At 45.0% G+C, this 16,889-nt stretch overlaps 1 pseudogene; it reads right to left on the bottom strand.

Moving 5' to 3' along the window:
* Nucleotides 1–409: 409 nt before the first annotated feature.
* On the bottom strand, nt 410–9,593 carry LOC142767408 (uncharacterized; annotated as a pseudogene).
* Between the last annotated feature and the right edge of the window lie 7,296 nt (nt 9,594–16,889).

The raw sequence follows: 16,889 nt of genomic DNA on the forward strand, positions 1-16,889 counted from the left end.
ATGATTTTTCGCTCACAACCGCCGACACTAATGTCGATGCCGGAATTTCTGCCGAACTAGCTCTTTAATGCTATCGCATTAAAAATCTGAATTGAGTGCAAGGAATGCGCAGATGCTCCAGTCACTCTCTACTTTTTCTTGCACAAAAAAAAAAATTCAGAGCTCTGCCAACTACCTCACTCAAAAGCTGCATGCCAACTAATGACGCTATCTGCAGGCTGGAAAAAAAATTGAACATGCGCGCGCAGGCTTAGAATCTGCTTTTTAAAATGCTTGCTTTATACCCATCAGATGTTCTATAAAAAATAAGGTCAGATAGCTTTTTTAACAGGCGTCGTTCACTTGTGGGCAGTGTGCAAGTGAACACCGAATTCGTGTTGCACCGCATTCACAAGAAGAAAACACATTTTCATAGCACTTCTTGATTCATTGCAATGTCATTGCCATGGTTGTTAATGATAGAGGTTTGAAGGTTCACAACCCACTGCAAATGACTAGCATCTTGTCGATTGTTGCACAATTCTTGTCGCTGAATCGTTTAACAAAGCTCACCGGCAACCCACCTAGAAAAAATCTAAAAAGCTTTAGCTTCTGAATAGTTCTTTCGACGTGGATTCGAGCGCGAAAGAGCTTTCTTGATATTGTGACATCTCCCCCAGAAAGCTATGGACGTCTTTTTGACAGGGAGGGCATCAGGACTGCCACACCTCATGCGTGGAACATCTCCTCGCACCGGAAATCTTTGTCAACCAGAAAGCAGTCTCCTTCTGACTTGTTGACCACACTGCCATGCACGGTGATTTCTTCATCAGACGCTCTTCCACCCCATGTCTTGGACACGAATGTGACAGAACCTCAATGTTAAATGACAACAAGAACCTTGACAGCATTGTGGTGCTTGTAGCTGGAGTACGGCTGACTGTGAGCCGTTATAGAAGTTCGGTGTTGAATAAGTATTTCTGTACAGTCAATTATATCTCTCAGGTTGTGAAACAAGGTATCTTCAAACGCTGGTGGCCGATGAGATTGCAGTGCTCGTCGGAATGGCCAAATGATCAGTTTCGCAAGGTTCTTCGCTAAAACATCCAGCCACGAGTGAAAGATATTGCTGACGGAACTTGCTGAAATTCTGAACCGGTATGCAAGGTCATTTCTGAAAGTCGAAGCCGCAGTCTCATGGGCACTAGAAGGAGCTGCTGTTCTGCATCTGTCCTCTGTCGTGGTCCACAAATAGACAACATAAGCTGCAACAGAGCTCTGCTGCAGGTACCAGCCCTATATAAAACTTTAGAGTCTTGTCCGACTACTTCCCCAAAGTTCTTGTGATTTCTGAAAGGGCCACTTGTTCATCAGGAGATTTTTTTTTCGACAGGTTTAGAGCTGTGTTTCATATCTGCGAGGCGTTCTTTCACTGCCGCATTTTTTCGCACCAAACATCAACGTCCTTTGTGGTGAGTTTGGTTTCTGTTTCATCATCACACACCGCCACGCAATCACAAGTGCTAGAAGAGTCACTCACGGATCTTGAAAGGTTTGAGTTCGAATCCGCAGCACACTCTGATTGTTCTAAAGTAGTTATCTTTTGAGCACGCTCGTATCTTGCCATTTACTACCGAGGGTTTTCTTGTGCTCTGTGTGAAAGCACTGTATAAATGTGGTCAGGGTAATTGAGATCACAAGATGGCTGGCCTGCGAAACTAACAGGATTACTATTAAGAAGAGGCAATAATTTCAGACTGTTGCTTTTGAGGCATATAATGGGACTGTTTATAACCAAGAACGTCTTAGTACAACTATTCTATTGAAATGTGGTGGTGGCGTAAATCGACGCATGAGTACATGCGAATGTTCCCTGCGCAAGATGCCTTGTTTCAGCTTTTAATGCCTTGTTTCAGCATTCACTAATGTATGATATCTCAAAGAAAAAAAAGAAAAAAAGCAGAAACTTCTTAGTCGACTGTTATTGGAGCAACAAATTTGCCACACTGCTACACTGCTAACAAAAAATATAGACTTGTAGTGTTAATTCAAATGTGACATCCGTTCAATTATGATTGCGTTTTGAGTACGACTGACACACCATGTATGCATGTACAGAAATCGCTAACCATTCCAAAACTCTGTTCTGCATGACGTATCCTCGATATGCATGCTTTTCGTATCAAACTCTCGCTGAAGGCGAGATACCAGGGCCGGCGTACTGCGCGACGTCAGTGCGCAATAAAAAAAAATGACGGGTAGTCTGTTATTCGGAGCTCTCTTCTACTGCGGCGACCATCATAGCCATAAAGCGATCTGCACGTGCAGCTAGACTAGTAAAGCTGCAGAAGTGCGCTAGTGCGCCAGGTGTGATAAAAAAAAAAACGGCGGTATATTGACATCCGCTAAGCTCAACCTAAAACGAATGTTTGTCGCGTGGCGTTTGACGCATAGGCAAGGAACTGGACGAGCGGGAAAGCTCGTGTAGCGAGCTGCTCATACGTAAGTCACACTGCATGAGACCAGAACGAACGCGCAGTATGACTTAATATTTCGCGCGATATGACTGGGTACTCTGCACAGTCATGTCTCTTGTATGAAGTGAGAAGAGCAAATCTAGGAGCTCTTCGTCGGCTACAATTTGTCCCAGTGCACCGCTGCAATCCAGGCGTTTCTCCTGTCATCCTCTAAGCGAACCTAAACGCCCGTTTTTGCAAAGGAGGTTAGTTGCAGAGTGAAGGCTGCACTCGGGCACAGCACAACATGAACCCATCCTTGACCATTATCACAAGCGATGTGTAGGAGGCAGATTGCATTTTCAAGGCACAAGCCAAAATGCCGTTGAATAGTGAACCTGAACCACCAGCGCTCCAGACAGCTTTTTGTGACACGCACTGAATGCCACAAATCACACCTATATCACTATATAGCCGAGGAATGGAACATGCGCAAGACGTACGCGACCAAGCGAGTCAACGCTAGCAACAACGAGCAGAACATGGAGGAAAAAAACAACTGATTGATTGATTGATTTGTGGGGTTTAACGTCCCAAAACCACCATATGATTATGAGATACGCCGTAGTGGAGGGCTCCGGAGATTTCGACCACCTGGGGTTCTTTAACGTGAACCCAAATCTTAGTACACGGGCCTATACAACATTTCCGCCTCCATCGGAAATGCAGCCGCCGCAGCCGGGATTCAACCCCGCGACCTTCGCGTCAGCAGCCGAGTACCTTAGCCAGTAGACCACCGTGGCGGGGCGGAAGAAAACAACTGCGTGAAGCAGAACAACGGCTACCGGAAGTATGCAAGGGGAGCCCGGATGCCGGCGCACAGCGTTGCCAGGCCGCACCAGGCGCTGGATGAAACCCTCTATACCTCAGAGTGGGTATGTTGCATTGTTCGCAGGCAACAAACAAATATATGGCGGGTGGCAATCGTCAATCGTAGTTTATGTCTGTTTAATGTTGTATTTCCTAGTTGGAATGCTACATTTTTGGCACATTCCTCAGCTTGTAAAGACCGAAAATTGGGGTTACCTTCTTGATTGACAACGCGTCATCGGAGCCCCTGAACTTCATATGGTACTAAGTCTACGGTGAGGGAGCGATAGACATTTCTCGCGAAGATAGTTCAGCCGGCTCGATGGACACGACACTGCAACGAGCTTCGATGAGCCGTCAAGATTTTGGGCAAACAGGATCGGTGAAGGTGAACCTGCGGCTCCGGACACTGAGCGAACTCGTTCTGGAACCCATTCAACGTGGCAACTTCAAGCAAGACACAGCTTCCGAGAAAGTGAGCGTCGTTCTGACTGCTATTGAGTGACAAGAATGGTGCATGAGGCAACGAAGTGAAATAATGGGAACGTCGGTCAAATCGCTTGACCAAGAAGAACCAGAACGGATTGTAGAACCAGACCTCTTTGAAGGAGACTCGAAAAATGCAGACCATTGGACGTGGACTTCTTAGTATGCATGCGAGAAGAATATCTGAAAAGGTGACAACACAAAGATTGTAAACATGCGGCGGTATTTTGGCGTCTTTGCAATTAGTTGGTATGACTTGCAATTTATGGACAGAGCACCACAGTGTTGAGAACGGTGGAAGAGGAACTTTTTGGCGACTTTCCAAAGCAATGCTGTAGTAACATGGGATGTAGCGCGCACACGTTTGGCTCTTTGGTGGAGTAGTGTCGAGATGCGCCGTCTGCTGCATTCTGCAAAACCGAAGCTCCCACGATTTGATGTAGTAGCTTCGGTGATGCAAGGTTTTTTAGCCGATATCCACAGTGATGTACAAATCAGTGATCCAAAAACATTTGACGATCTTCTGCGATGCATACAAACTTTAGTCACGACATAATGGTCGCGAGAACAATGATTTGGTAAATAAGCTCTTCATTTTTTCATCCGAAGTAAAAATCGAGCATTAACTCAGTCATCTGAGCCTAATAGCGAGTATCGCTGGTGTTTTCACAATGAAATCGATGAAGAGGGGCTATTTTCAGCAATACACAAGACAGAGCTTCCACATGAGCTAATTATGTGCGATGACAAGCCCCAACCAATAATCTACACTGAAACAGTTTACTTGGTATAACCAACCTTACTTTGAGCCTCTAATAAAATATACGGTATTGAAATGAAGGCGGCTTCTGTCTCTATCATTAATAAAAGTCGAGTGGATGGTGGTCACCTGCATGCTGGTGAAGAATTGCACGTGCAAGGCCATGATGGGTCAGTGAGCGCGCATAACGAATGGGTTAACCTAACCATTGAATATCAAGGTCAATCAATTACGACTTACGTATGATCATCCTTGACGCCAAATGCAGTTTTATTTTGACCCGTCCAGACATGAACAGTCTTAGGATAAATATAATATTGAGATGACTGACTAAATGTTCTATACAATGTTCAACCAGAAGATCTCCCTGAGGCACCTTACAAAACAAGGATGACTTTCAACCCTGAGGGCATTAAATTAAAGTACCCAGAAATTACGTGCACGGGCAGCTACCGATGAAATCTCACGTCGTTCCTTTCAAACTTAGTGACACAAAAGCGTTGTCCGCAGAGTACCTTATAACATGTCCAAAGATAAAAAGGTGTGGCTCAAAAAAGTGTTGCAAGAAATGATGAATGCTGGTATTATCCGTATGTCTGTTTCTTCATTTGCCCCTCCCATAACTATTGCTCAAAAGAAAAACATGAACCATTCAGACCCTGCACAGATTACCAGGCTCTTAATCCCCAAACATAGTAGATAATTTACCGAATGCCGAAGATCGACAATATCATTGACGAGACTGGTGGTTGCCATTGTTTCTCAAGAATAGACCTTTTTGCGGGAATTAGGCAAAACCCGCTCACTGAACAAACGAAAAAGTACACCACATTTATAATCCCGTTTGACTTACTTGAGTACAACCGCTTACCATTTGGTTGAAAAAAGGTATCCGCCTTGGTTACAAAAAATTATGACGTATATTTTGAAACAATATTAGGGTGCATTGCGTGACGTCTACAGTGATTGTGCCATCGAAGGCAACACCACAATCATCTTTCAAAAGTTCTTCGTGCTTTCAGCCTACGCAAAGTCAATTTCTAGAAAAGTGCTTTCTTGAAAACAAAGTCTCGGAAGGCTAATCGATGGACGTACTAAAATCCCGGAATTGTAGTCAATAGAAAGCATTTCTGGGCTGGCTAAACCCTATGTTATGCGCAGTCTACGTGTATTTCTTGGCCTAGCAAGACACTTCAGGGCCTTTATCAAAGACTACGCACTGAAGACACGATGTTTCACACGTTCAACTCAGAAAGACGTACCTTTTATATGGAATGAGGAGTGCGAAGCTGTTTATTGTGAGCTTGTAAAGCTAATATCGTGGAATCCTATCTTGCGCATACCAGAATTTTCTCTGCCTTTCGTACTAAATACGGACACATCACACTACGCAACCAGTGCAGTTTTGTATTAGAAACCCTCACATCAGGGCGATCCAGCGAAGCATTACATGGTGCAATATTGCAGCTGTACGCTGAAGCCAGCTGAAATTAATTATTCTACTACAGAAGAGGAAGCGCTGGCAGTCTCAAAATCAGTCAGGTATTTCAGAAATTACCTTGAAGGGGCTAAGTTCAAACTGTTCACGAACCATCAGGGGTTGACTGAAATTTTAATATGGCAACAACGAAAATGACGCATTGCTAAATGGGTCAATTAACTATCTGTAACAATTTGATTTCTCATTTTCGCACTGTCTTGGCCCACTTCTAAACGATGCAGATGTACTGTCTAGATTACTTGTTCATGAGACGAGCGAAAATCCAGAAATTATCGATCATATTAACCTAAGATACGGTACAGAAGACCTGCCGTTTATCGATGGAAAGTACCATGTGCCAACCACCCTGTTTTAAAAGATTCTTTAACTTTACCATGATACCCCTGAATCAAGCCAACATGATGAATTCTGGCACACATACAAGAAATCGATTTTGAGGTTGAAATGGACAGGTATGAAGAACGACGTCAGTAATTACATCCGGACATGCCATCTTTGCCAGGTAAACAAAGCGAAGTACAAGCAGTCAACCGATGTTATGACCGACCTCGAACATTCAAAATTACCGTTCGAAGTGTTGCATCCTGACTTCGCAGAGCTTAACAAGAAGAGTCAGACAAACGCAAGCATTTTTGCTTGCCATTGATGAATGTACTAGAACTACTGTGGCCAAAGTAGGGAAAGAAGATGCGAACAGTGTCATCAATATACTAAAAGATGCGTGTTTTCAGCACACCAAGTCTGCGATAACGGTCCTGTCTTTCGTAGTGTCAAGCTAGCAAGATGGGCTAATCACAAAGCAATTGTTACAAAGCAAGTGTTATTAAATATTATTTTTCGTATCACCCTGCAGCCAAAAGATTAGCATAAAAGGCCCTACGGGACATCAACCAGTTTTTGAAGATGTATCCGAACTTTATCGAAGGCTGGAAGTGCTGCCTTGAGGCCAATGGGAAGCATGATCACCAATCGTTAACCTCAGGTTTCGGCTGCAGTCCTCATTTTGCGACAACCTGAACACCCCCCATACTACCGGCAGATCATGATCTAGGCCTCCTAGAAAAACAAAAATTTTCTGAAGCCGAGGAAAGTGCCGAAGTTCAAGAAGTATACAAGCGCCGGACAAAGAGAAATTTTGATGAAAGGCACACAACATTGATATAGCACACATTCAGCCAGGAGATTATATTCTTGTGAGAAAATGAGTCGCACCTTCAAATGTCAAATATTAGGAACCGTTGCAAGCTGTCAAAACCGCATCTCATCACGGTTTTCTCAAGAACGTGTGGCACACTTCAGCCTTGGGTCAAAGAGAGTGTGCTTTCATTGGCAACGTGTTCAAGTATTACACAGTCGGGAAGACTTAATTGGCATGCAATAAGCGCCCGAAAGAGGATGTAGTGGAATGGGGGTAGAGGGGGAAGTGAAAGAAGAAGTTAGAATAAACTGGCGGATGACACCTGTCTGTCGTAGATTGTTTAATGTCTTAGTTTCTAGTCACAACGCTACAACTGCCTGTCAGATCTCATCAATAATTTGTCCAACAAAGAAAACATGCTCTTAAATTTGCCCTTTGTTCCTTCATTCATGGCGAGGGTCTTGTTCTGGCATACTTAATAACTTTAGGTGGTAAGCAGCAGATTATTGGTCAGCTGCCAGACCGTAATGCGATCACATACTACGTGACGCCAACAGACAAATATTGAGTGTCCCACACTCGCCTCAATGACAACAGGCGGCGCTGACTGACGCTCTCACGTTTAAATACACACACATACCCTTTAAAGTGGACGGAGGGATAGCCGCTATGGTAGCTCAGTTGGCAGATCATCGGACGCGTCATTCGAAGGTCACGGGTTCGGTCCCTGCCCACGGCAAATTATTTTTCATCCACTTTTCTTTCTTTACAATTACATTACAATTACTTCTGATAACATTATCTATAGTTTCCTTGGCATAGTTGTCTTTCAGTTGTAATTATTATTGTTTATAACAAAAAACTTGCCCTTCAATGTACCCTTCTTTCCTTGTCCCTTCAATAAGAAGCGTGAACAAGTATCCGATAAATGCCAAAGGCTTCAGTGCCACATCAGATTAAACGCACGGCTAAACACCAGGCCCGCGTTTTTCAGCTTTCACTAAATACCCAGAAAGAGACAATAAAATGAGGGAAAGGCAGGGAGATTACCCAAGAATTGTAGCATCCAGTTTGCTACCTTGCACTAAGGGAAGGAAGAATGGGGAAGATAGATGGGAGAGAAAGCGAAGTGCGAAATGCAGGCGCGAAAAAGAAGAAAAAAAAGTTTGCTGGGGTGATATAGCCTATTCAGTAGGCCACTGCCACGCAAGAACTTCAATGAGGCCTTCACTCATTTTCTGTGCGAAAACAGATCATGTGGCCTTTCAAGCACCTACTGTGCCAACTGAACAGATGAACTCAATGAACTCGAACCTTTCGTCCAGCAAAGTGTGCTTCACGGCAATACTCTGTTTAGTGCGGGTAAGTGAAAGGACAACAGTAAGGGGGAAGACATTTCAAACTTCAGACAGGTGGAAAACGTTATGCCTTGCTCTTCAATAACTGTGTAGGTTAAATTCCTCTTCCTTTACCTGTTTATTTTTTATTCGTTGGTCCACTCGTTTTATGTTTACACTAGGTAGAGATCTAGATTGAACATAGGAGAACATTTTTTGTTCATTGGACCACTCGTTTTATCTTTACACTAGGTAGAGATCTGGATTGAACATAGGAGACCAATTATGCAATTTATTAGTCGTCCTTGATGCGAATACAATTGCATGAATGAATGATCTCATGAAAATGATGGTACGCCAACATTGCAGCTCAGTTCTGTACATTTAGGTACATGACCTGCTACCACAGAAAAGTGATGCTTTCACAGTTTGAGGTAGGAATGTAGGGTGTCTCTGGTGGCACGAGTAGAATTGTGTTAATACTTTTTGCCATTCACTAACATTGTGATCCCTTGTGTTATTTGCATTTCTTTTAATTAGACTATAGTATTTATGTATCTTGATGTACGCTATAATTTCATGTGTATTTCAGCAGTGATGTTTTCCTTTTCTACGTTTCTCTGACAAACTTCATTACCTAAACTACCTATCTGTCTTGTCATTATGATATACTTGTTATACTACGTATTTTATTATTGTTATGAAGTCGGTTTCCATGGCATCTCACCGCTGCCACCACTGTTATGAATTCGCTGTGTCGCGATGGTAGTGGTAGCCAAGAGCGGCGAGATGACGTACGGACGTCACTGAAGTCTTCGCCCAGAGGCGGAATATGGAGGCAATCGTTTTTAAAACAACAAGTAGGAACGTTTACTATAGCAGGTTATATTTTGTACAAAGCCGGCCAGCTCGACGAAGTCGGCTGAGGCATAATTCTTCAAACATGGGGCTGGCACGGCCTTCAATTACGTCTTTGGTTCCTTCTCTAAGACCAGTTCCCGGGACTAGACGGTGGAGACGCAGCCATACCCGGAACTGCTAGGTGGCTCGGCGGAGGAGGCGACATTATCTCTGGAACTGCACGGAGCCGCCGTCGGCGTGGAAGGGGGCGCTGGGACGGTGGAGACAGTTCGCCGCAACAGCTCTCGATCTCGTGAGAAGAAGCGCTCCCGAAGGAGGACCATGTCTGTGGCATAACAATATGTACTGCGAAATGATACGTGTTCCCGCCGCGAAGGTTCCTTTCAATATGTTTCTATCGTGCGCATTTCTGCTGAAATGTGACTTCAATCCGCTTCTGTAATAGCCCATCAAAAAGTGCTGACAGCATCCTAAATTAATATGGAAAGAATAAAGTTTTGTTATTGAAATTCGCAAGCTCGGCGTGCGAGATGCACGCAACTTGTTGCTGCGCTTTGCCGATCTGCTGCTAGTCACGGCAGTTGAGGTACCTGTCACTTGCAGCAACTTCCATCGGGTTCCTCAATATCATGGTGCAAGAAATACTTTAGGTGGACCAACGACTCAGGGGGAGCGCTTTGTGAAGAGAACCGCATTCTGTGCTTCTTTTTCGCGCACCGGCAGATGGCGCGCGGGACTGACGACTATAGTGGACGGTGAGTAGGGCCGCGACTGTCCGCTAAAGTACGAAACAAGGGTGCGCAATAGTACACTCTTCTTATCTATAGCGCGAATGAAGTGCCCCACCCAGCGCACTCTAATTAGTTTATCCCTTTCATATATATACGAGAAAACATTACCCTCCATTTCTTACAGATTCGGTAAATTTTGATGGTAATGCAACGCCACCTACACGGAAGTAGGTATGCGATTGACAATAAGAACGATTTGCACTAGTGAAGTATGTGTATATTGATAGTTCTTCATCCGGTACGTCTTGTATAAAATGTTCCTGACTAATAACATAAAATATCTCGCGCCACCAGTCGCTTGAAGGCGTTCGATAAAAATAAAACACTGCCGCACCCTCCCGCCATGCTCGCGAGTACCCGTTGGAATCGGCAGCACGCATAAATTGAACGATATACATGCGGAAACGACAAAGTGCCGTTGCGGGATGTCCCAGACAGCCCATTCGGGCGGCTTGGAATGCTTCCCCCGAGATAGCGCGTTCTCTTAGCGCTCGTTCCAAGTGTGGCTAGAACCCCGAAGAATGGCACAGAACGAGCTGGTAAGAACAGCGTGTACAAACAAAGTTGTGGAGAGTGGCTCCTGCTTTGATTGGAAGGGTATCGTTTGCATAACACACTCAAAACGCCCACCTTCTACGGTGATTCTTCGAACGGCCCACGAATGGGTGGATGTTTCTACTGCTCGTCGCGTTCTCCACCGCACGCTACGTAAAAAAAAAAAAAGTGTCAAGCATGTTTTAACTATCGCCACCCATCCACCAGAGGGCACATGGTCTAGTTGACTGTCCCCTTTCTTATGACAAATATAGGACCGTGCTCCTTGAGTACGCCGCAATGGAGGCTGTATCCATTCCAAACGGCGCTGAATCCAAAATCCTATTCGCAACCAAATATACGGGTGTACCACGAGAAAACGCAGGCGATCGAAACAGTGCCCAGTTCAAATAATTTGGCGTAACTTATCACTGACATGTCTGCAGCTTTGCTGACACTAGCCTACTGCGAAATAAGTGCAATATCAAAAACGAAGACTGTACCAGTATATGCGCGATCTCTAAAAACTCGGTGTGATTACGGCGCTCGGCTACTGACACGAAAGTCATGCGTTCAATACCGGCAACGGCGGTCGCATTCCGATGAAGGAAAAATCGTAGGGCCCCGTGTGATTTCAGTGCATGCTAAATACCCCCCATAGTGTCGAAATTCCCGAAGCCATTCACTACGGTGAGCCAGATACTCATATCGTTGCTTTGGCATGTAAAATACCGGACACAATCATTATTATCGCATAAGCCATAGCTTAAAATAGTGTGTGTTCCAAAAAAGCCACAAGCCGATACCGCAGTTTTGTCTTGCTGCGTAATAAAGCACTCGCCACATGCAACACTGACCTCAGTGTTAAGTTGATCACTTGACAATGTAAGGCGAGCGAGAAAAGTGCCAGCCACCGTAAAAAAAACACGGCATATCTATCAAGTTAACAATGATGAGTGAGAGAAGCAGTGGGACCATTCAAGTTATCGTAAATAACCCGTGACATTCACCACACCCGCTTCTAAATGAACGCCATGTGGTGTATAGTTATATGCAATGTGCCCCGCAGCGGTGGTCTAGTGGCTAAGGTACTCGGCTGCTCACCCGCAGGTCGCGGGTTCGAATCTCGGCTGCGGCGGCTGCATTTCCAATGGAGGCGGAAATGTTGTAGGCCCGTGTGTTCAGATTTGAGTGCACGTTAAAGAACCCCAGGTGGTCAAAATTTTCGGAGCCCTCCACTACGGCGTCTCTTATTCTCATATCGTGGTTTAGGGACCTTAAACGCCGCATATCAATCAAATCAGTTATATGCAATGTTTTTTGTCATAACTGGTACGTTGATTGTGTTAAGTTGTAAATTTTATTTTGCGATCATTATTACTGCTTCGTGGTATCGGATCTAGGGCGTTATGCAGGATCACCCGAGCTTGGCGGCTATCGGGATCAGCTCGGATTCTTTCCGAACTCCGGCGACACCCCTTTTTCAATGAGCAAACAGTGCAAAAAAAAAGTCAGATCCACCCCTCAGCGCACTGAGTTTCATAGGTTATGATAGAACCCGCCAGAGTGTCAAGGACGGTCGACAAACTTGAGCGGTGTTTTCAAATCACAAGCATCTTCTTTCATTTCTGTGCCGGTCCACAGAGTGCTGAAGCGGACCCGCGCAATGAAAGTGTCAAATATTTTGTGATATTTTTTTAGAGACACAGCGTCTTTAATTTTTTTTTTGAAGCTTTTGTTGTCTGCACTAAGTCTGTTTCAGAATAAACAGCACGGTGGCCTCCGAGATTAGTTCCGACCGAGTGTCTTACAACATCGCGACCGCAGCTAAACCTGAGGCCACGTGTTAATCACCATGGTCGGCCTATACATTCCAGCGCACTGCTCGGCCGGTGCGCGCCCTCTTCGTAGCCTACGTCGTCTGCTAGCACCCGCTCATGTGCACCCGGCTAATCAGCCATTTTGCTGGGCAGTATACTTGGCTAGTTAGGCCAGGATATGCTATGACCAAGCTAATTAGGCCAAGCCACGGTAAGGCCGACGTAATCAGGCCACATCTTTAAGAAGACCATGTTAGTGAAGTCTTGTTAGCTAGGAATGTGCTGACTAAAATGCTAGTTGATAAGCTAAGTAAACCATGCTAATCAAGAGCACGCGAAGTAAAACCATGGTAATTATCTCTTACTATTATGATGATTATTGTGATGCTAATCAGCATTACGCTTAATAGCTTCATACTAATCATCACCGTGTTAATTGCATACGAGATAATTGTTCTGTATTTGAAACCTTATCAATGAACCAAAACAGTTCACTGCATGCATGGTCGTGTAGACGTGGCGTGAGACCATGCAGTCGTCCAAGGACCTGAGGGGCACCAAACACACTTACCAATAAAGTTTTTCCGTCTGTCTATCTGTCGATGTCCTTTCGTTGTGTTTCGGCAGTCATTATTAATTTCACGCGAAAAACATGTCACTACTTACGTTGGCATACCCATTGCACGCCATTACGTATCGTATTGCAGTGCCACATCTCACACACCATTTGATTCTTTTAGCTGTTTTGTTTGTGAACTCTTTTCAATGTTCAAGTGCCTTTCCGCACAAAATTTAACGCCTCCACTCCGGCTTAAGGCCTGGAAATTCAGGCCAGCAGTATTGAATAAATAAAGTAAATAAGGTTCTCGGGTAAGATCATGCAATAACCAGTATTCCCAAAGTGGTTGAAGTGCGCCCTATAGAGCAGTGTTGCGGAATGGGCACTTCCATTTTGTTCCCATTCCATTCCGGGGAACCGTAACTTGCCGTAATTCTATTCCTTTCCATTCCTCGGTATGACAAAAAGAAACTTAGCCCATTCCCACTCCGGGAATGGCTAGGCAGGTCAATTCCATTCCTACGATTCCTCTACTAAGGAAAATCTTATTTTGTAAGCTTTATTGAGCTAAGATTGACTGTAACAACATAAATCTTATGTCATCAGATGCATAAAAATTTCAAAACTTCGCTAAACACGTTACCACGTTTGTGGGATAGTGGCTTGGTGACTTATCTAGTGCAGAACACCCACACCACTTGTTCCCATAGGGGAAGTTCTCCCGCTGCCTAGTATCTATATGGTTAGCACAACCTTTTTTTTTTTTAAAAAAAAAGTTGGTAAACACTCGGAAACGCATGAATTTACTTGTTTCGAGCGCATTTTTCTCCTTCGCAAGTAGTAAAACTTGAAACTTTGGCTGTTACTATCGAGAAATGCTTTCTTGCTCTTTTTAACTGAGTAACAACTAAGCCATATACATTGCAAGATTTCTCCTAAACACCACCATATATCTTGCAGTATTGATGACACTCTTAAGATATATTTAGACCAATCCTAACTTTTAGATGCGGAAGCATCTTATACTCGCGCCTTGTAGTGCGCCGTCCGCGCCGTCCGCACCGCTTCTCGAACATTCGACAGCTGACGCGCGCGCATGCGCCGTCGCGCCGTCGCCCACTCTTCCACCATCTGTGCATCCCTTCCTCCTCTACACACCGCGCGCGTTTCACTCCTCCACCATCTGTGCACCCTTCCTCCTCTACACACCGCGTTCGACATCTACAATTCTCCTGATTCTCCAGTGGACGCGCATGTGGCGTCGCGCTTCGAGAACATTCAACAGCTGACAGTGCATGCGCCGTCGTGCTGTATATATACTCAAGGTCGGCGCTCGCTCGCTCAGTTGCCGCTCGTCGGTTGGTTTGTACGGCGCGTCGACGTCCAAGGTCGCGGTGAAATGAATTCCAACGAATCCACAAACACAATGATCGACGTCCCTTCGACCAGCGCCGCCCTTTCGCATACGTGTGTACGTGTTCACTCATTTAACACCCCCTCCTACAACCACGTTAACCAATTTAGCCATCGACCCAAGTAAGTCGCAATTTAACACCACATGTCACAACCACGTTAACCAATTTAGCAATCGACCCAAGTAAGTCGCACTTTAACACCCCGTTAACCAATTATATGGTCCGCATCCTCCTCAGTGTTCCCCCGAGGGAAGCTGCGGGCAATTTTTTCGATTACTTTTCAATCAAAGTTTTGTGCTCAGACATATTTAGAAGGGCAGATGATGACTTGTACTAAACACCCACTATTTATCTTAAATTTATGGCTGCTAACCAGTACACAGTGCGCTATTCCAAAGTAGGAGCATATTTAGCCTTCTAACTGCTGCTACAATATGCGATACCGGATAAGTGTTGGTATTCTATGTGTGTGTTTTTGTGTAGGTGCTCGTCTGTCATTCGTTCATGCCTCTATGTATGTTCATGTCATGCATACTTGCCATGGTAATTACATGAAGTAATTAGTGGCCACTAAATAATCTACGTGGACAACTGCAGGTCACTTATTACCCTATATATACTTCTTCAGTTAAATTTACTTGATGTGGCAATGTACAGTACTGGCCAGAAGTTCCTCGGCCACACTTCCATAGAAATAGACAGGGTAGTGGCCTGGGAACTTATGACCCCCCACCCAGTACGTTTACGTATACACGCCTGTTAACTAAAAACTCATTACTGTGTTTTTATTCAAGTCTGCACTATTCGCGAACTAATTTGCAAAGTAGCAAGTTTCACTAATCAGTATTTTACTACCTTCGCTTACTAAGAAGTTAGGGCTTTTGGTGACAACTAAATGGTTAGCATTTGGTTCGTGAATAAGCTGCCCTTTTTTTCTGTGAGCCTATGTTTAAATGAATGATAATTTAATAGTAATTAAGCCTAAATGCATTAATACTAAAATGACGACTTAGCAAATCGTCGCGTAGGGATTCGGATAGGCGCCGTCTTCGTTGCGTGGGATCGCCCGCTTTGGCTGGCTGCCCGTACCAATGCTTTCAAAAGTTTATTCTATCTCTCTCTGTCCGCTTCATATTACACAACAGTTCATCGCGCACACACATCACACAGCACGCAGTTCATCGTGTACAAATGCGTGCTACGCTGACCTACAGACTTTTGCGATGAAGTTTCAGGCGAAGGCACCCATGTGTGTAGGCAGGGGGGACACTATTGCAAAAAGGGGAGGGAGGGTAAAAAAAGCCCGGCCTGCGCGGTAGGCGCAGCACAGTCACAGCGAAAGCGAAAAGAGCGGTCTTTCAGAGCCTTTTCAAAGTACTCATTGGGCAACCACTGCAAGCGCACTAGCTTGGTACCCACTATAGAGAATTAATAATAAACTGCCTCGGCCTCTCATTCCCGTACGGCAGAATCTTGCCGACGCTGCCTTGCTGATGTGGCTTCTTGTTCCCGTACAACAGGATCTTGCCGACGCTGCTTTGCTGATGTGGCCTCTCGTTCCCGTACGGAAGGATCTTGCGTGGCTGTTTGATCGGGGTGATTAGAAATGCATAGCGTTATATCTTTGATGAACGCTGTATAGTGATTGCGAGTGCTGGCTAGTTTTCGACGTGACTAGCGTTATATTACTAATTCGCACAATCCAAGGCGTTTGCGTATTGATGTTCCCTTTGCAACCATTCCTATTGCAATTCAAAACACATGCTTTGGCTGTGTCCTACCCACAGCGCAGCACAACTGAATACCCAAGAGGCTCGGCAGGAAGCCCTCAAGAGCAACGAATACAAGAAGCGACTACAGGCGGTCCAGAGGGCCCGGGACATCGCTACAAGCCTTCGGCTGCCAGCGCCATCTTGGGCGGAGCCTCCAGGTTGAACTAAGGGTCGGAATGGCCCTTTCTCAGCCTCCTCAGGATATGTTTAAATAAAGTCAATCTCTCTCTCTCGCGCGCGAACTTGGGCAGCTGTGTGGCCGAGGAAACAAAACGAACCGACTCAACAGATTGGGTCACTGGGCGCTTAACGCTGATTGAGCCCGTATAGCCCTCGGGCCATGTTTGGTTATGGGCTGTCGTCCTATTTTGGGGGCTAAGCACCTTAGGCTTTTCCGTCCACTTCCGTGTCAGTCACGGGGAGTTGCGTGGATGTGAGACACACAGACAAAAAAGGTTTAACAATAAACTAAGATCAATCGTGGCTATCACGCTGCAATATAAAACCCCTACAAGCACAAACCCTTTTGTACTAGTTGGTGACTTCAACGTAGACATTATGGACCTTCGGACCACGTTTCGCCCACTCATCAATCACTTAGTGTGGATGT

Source organism: Rhipicephalus microplus, chromosome 1, assembly GCF_043290135.1.
Source record: "Rhipicephalus microplus isolate Deutch F79 chromosome 1, USDA_Rmic, whole genome shotgun sequence".
Classification (NCBI taxonomy): Eukaryota; Metazoa; Arthropoda; class Arachnida; order Ixodida; family Ixodidae; genus Rhipicephalus; species Rhipicephalus microplus.